A 4,834-nucleotide genomic window follows, 5' to 3' on the forward strand; every position below is an offset into this window, starting at 1 on the left:
GAAACAACAAAAAGGATGCTCATCTTTAGGCAGTGGCAAACTTTAGATAAGATACAAATTTCAAGATGGTAATGAGACATATATCTCAAGACGGCAACAAGACATACAACGTGGTGATGAGGCACTTGTAGCATCATAAGATATATATATATATATATATATATATATATGTAACAAAACAAAAATCAAAACCAAAGAAACCAAGTCAAGATTCAAGATATGAAAATTCATACAAATTGACAATTGAACTCAATAGTCTCAAGACAATAGAAGTCAAAAACCCAAAGATTATCACAAGTCAAGACTTGAAGGAAGCTTCACAAGCATAAAAACCGAAGCTTATGGAAATTCAAAATCAAGTTTATGATTTATCAACATAGAGAATTCATAACATGAAATTCAAAACAAATTCAAGATGCACAATGTCCATGACATAAGTTCAAACACAAGTTCACAAGTTTCTAAATCATCTTTGAGATTTAAATTCTCAAAATTTGATGAAGACCAAATGTCAACAAAAGTCAAAGCACGCTTTTCGCCAAAATAGTCGGGAGGAGATCAAAATGCAATAATCATTGTTTGCGTAGGCCCATAAGCCTAAGTGGCATTAAGATGATTTCAAATTCTTTGTACTTTCAATGAAGTCTATGAATTCATATTTATTGAAATGAATGAAATTGATTGTCATAACTTGTTTCCTTGTTCACACTTATTTCTTAATAGGAGATTCTTGTGACAATGTCCATGGTAATTAACATTAGGGGATTGCCTTTAATGGAAGCCATGAACCTATAATCTCTTGAAGTCATAAAAAATTAAAATTTAATTTGTGATCCATCATTTTTGACCGGTCTAACCCTAATTAAAGGCCGGGTGAGAACGAAAGAAGCCCACATATCTATGAAGCTTGATTTCCCTCACTTTGATGGCACTGGTCCACTAAATTGGATCTTCAAGGCAGAATGATTTTTTGGGCATTATTAAATTTTTGATTCAACTCGTATTAAAATAGCTTCAATTTTTTTATGACACTATTTATCTACACTTCAACAACATCAGTTATTTGCTAAATTTTCTAAGTGTAGCTTAGGTCTCACTCAAGTAGAATACTTGGGGTCATATTGTCATTGGGTTATATTGCCACTACCAAAGGGGTGGAAATGGACAAAACCATGGTGGAGGTAATTTTTATTAACATGTAGAAAAGGGAAAGTTTTCACTAGATTGAGCCAATTGTAGCAACATTTCTGAAACTTAAAACAACAATACCTTAAGCTCTAGTACTTGACTAATTTTTTCTAACCCCATTTTCTTAGAAATTGATGCCTTAGGGATGGGAATTGGAGCTGTTTTGATTCAACAACATCACCCAATTACATTTTTCTCTAAGAAAATATCTGTCAGTATGCAAAAATAATCACCCTACACTAGAGAGGTGTATGCAACCACAGAAATTGTCCGTAAATTCAAGCATTAATTTACTGGTAACAAATTTATCATTAAGACTGATAAAAATGCACTCAAATATCTCTACAATCAAGCTATCTTGACCCCTGAACAACAATGTTGGCTACCTAAACTGTTAGGATTTGACTTGAACATCGAATATAAACTAAAGGTTGATAACTTAGCAGTTTTTTTTTATCATGCTGCTTTTAGCTAGCAACATCTCAACCATAGTGTCTACTTCTTCCTCAGATTTATCACTTACAACAGGATGATCCTTACTATAGGTCAATCATCGAAGATCTTTAGGAAAATTCTACTACACATCCCAATTATACTTGAAAATATAATATGCTATGGTGGATGAATAAAATTGTCATTCCCCCTAATCATTCACTCAAGGAGAAATTATTATAGGAATTCCATAAGATTTTGGTGGGGGGACATGCAAGGAGTTTGAAAACTCATGCTAGCCCGTCAATTTTATTCACTAAGTGTGCACAAGAATGTCTAGCAGTTTGTTAAGTGTTGTATCATATGCCAACAGGCTAAGCAAGCAAACACATATCTAGTTGGATTACTACATCCCTTACCAATCTTATAGCAAATATTGCCTAACATATCTATGGACTTTATAGTCGGATTACCACTTTCTAAGAATTTTCAATAATATTTATTGTGATGGACTGTCTATCAAACTATGGCCATTTAAGGTTGATTTCTTTAGTACTTCAATAGTAGAAGTTTTTATCAACAATGTGGCCAAGTTGCACGGAATTCCTCAATCTATAGTGAGTGATCGTGACAAGACACTCACAAGTAAATTTTGGCAGTAATTATTTCACAGCATGGGCACTACATTAGTAATGTCATCAATGTACCATTCATAGATGGATGTCCACATAGAAGCTATTAACAAATGTTTGGAATAATATTTAAGGTGCATAACTACAGAGAATCCTAAGAAATGGGCAGAACTACTTCCTTGGGCGAACTTTTTCTACAATACATCAGTCCACAATAGTACCGCATTTTTCCTTCCAATCTATCTATGGTAATCCAACTATAAAGATATTACAGCAACGTGATTAGCTCCTCAATTAGTTAAAGAACAATTTATGTCATGGTCAGGGGAGAATATTAAATGAACTTACATCTCTTTTATAGTGGGTGAATGGGCTTTTGTTAAGCTACAGTCGTATCACCAACACTCGGTCACTTTGTGTAAGTACCAAAAACTCATTATGTGTTATTTTGGGCTTTTCAAGTGGTACAACCCATTTGGGCGTGGTTTACATACTATCATTACTAGCTGGGGTGAAAATTCATCCCATTTTTCATGTTTCAAGGCTCAAAAAAATGTCATGGCAATCCACACAAGTACATTATTCCACTACCTCTACTGTTAGATGACTATGGCCTAATTGTCTAGCTTGAATTCATTTTGCATTCTCACACCATCTTGTGCAACAATCAGAATATTCTTCAAGTATTTGTATAGTGGCAAGGTCTGTCTTCAGTTAACAACTCGCATGTGGACTTAGCGCAACTCCAACAGAAACATCCTAGCATTAACCTTAAGGACAAGGTCTGTTTTAAATAATGGGGTAATGTTATTTACCCATTCAAGGTGATGGGGTGGGTAAGCAATGTTACCATCCTAGCCACAAGTGTATGGGTTATCAAATAGTAAATCCCCTGCATATGAATGCAAGAGTATCTGATCCTTAGGGTCCGAAGAAGTACTATTACTTTCTCTTTGTGTCACTATTTAGTCTGTAAATCAAAAGAGTGATGTTTTAATTAAAAGTAAAACAAATAAAGAAAAGAATGCCACCAAGCAACTGAATAGAGATGAAATCTCTATGAATGAAATAGACCTCAACAAGGATCCCCTCTGCAGTATTAATAATGCAAGGATGATGTGAAGATAAAGTAGCTGTTGTCAAGCTTGAACTACATGATTCTAAGGTTGGCTATCCCAAAAACCTTTAGTGAATAACTCTAATCCCTTACAAGTAATGTCTCTCGATCACCCCTACGATTGTACTGGGTATAAAGAATCTTTAAATCTAGGGTAAAACCCTAATACAGGAGCCTATCAACACCTGGAACCTCCATCGTAAAGATACAATGAATCCCTCTCTGATCTGTGAATGACCTAGTACATGCAAACATCCCGTTATACATATACAATTCAAAATTAACCTACATAATCCATCCATTGTAAATTAAATATGAAGTAACGTAGATTAAATCTAAGAAACAAGCCAACATGCATCAATAAAGAAAGTATTCATACATACAAAGTTTTCCTTCCAAGGTTCATCAATGCCCGATCGCCTTGGGAGTTTAGTTTGACATGAATAAAAGGATAATCACAAAATCAATTTGAAAACAATAAGAATCCATAGTGAAAGTCCCTATCCAATTTTATTTTTTATTCAAATCCAAAAATAAATTTTTAGATAAAAATAAACGGCATTAATTACACTTCACTTTCGCCATGAACACATGTATAATTAGCTGCTAGCTAAGAGAAGAATCAATAATAACCAAATGGTTTATTAGTATCCAGGTCCCCATTAGAACCCTTCACAAGTGGTAAGAATTTGAATCACGGTTGAGACCATACTTTTAAAAGTGTGACTAGTGGTTATGTGCAGGTGGTCCCAGCACACACGTGTACTTTTGCCCTACCCTCACTTGCTCTGATGAGGTTTGTACATGCCTTTATTATTCTTAGCGGCCTAGCCGCTCTTTTGGCAAAAAAGAAAAAAAACAATCTAATAACTTATCATCCACACAAATGTATAAATATATAGATGTAAAAATTGAAAATCCTAAAAATGTCCCCGGGAAAGATTACACACATGCACCACCCAATAACACATTTGACCGCTGATCATATATGTCATCATTCTTACTTCGCATCTCAAGATCAATTAAAAATCTGCATTAAAACACTAAGTTGTGAGAGAGAATAAAAAATAAAAAAAATTATAAAAAAATTAATGAAAACGTGATGGGTTTTCAAATGGGGTAATTTTGAAAAATTGATGTAATTTTTTTATTAATTTAAGATAACAATTAATTTTAATCAATTTTTTTTTTAATAGATGTGAATCAATTAAGATTGACAAATTAAAAAACCGGAGAAAGATAAAAGTGATCAGATTTTTCATGCCTCTAATTTCTCAATTAGCGTGCTAACTAACACCTTTTAATTGTGGTAGTTATAAATCACTTTTTTATTCACTCAATTAGGTAGAACTATGAAATCAATCAGCACCATCATCATGAACTTCCATCCAACGCTACCTCATCAAAGCAGAGATACCTTCAACCACATCATTAAAAATAAGTCAGCAAAAAACTTGTTATAAAG

Source organism: Dioscorea cayenensis, chromosome 18 (assembly GCF_009730915.1).
Source record: "Dioscorea cayenensis subsp. rotundata cultivar TDr96_F1 chromosome 18, TDr96_F1_v2_PseudoChromosome.rev07_lg8_w22 25.fasta, whole genome shotgun sequence".
Lineage (NCBI taxonomy): Eukaryota > Viridiplantae > Streptophyta > Magnoliopsida > Dioscoreales > Dioscoreaceae > Dioscorea > Dioscorea cayenensis.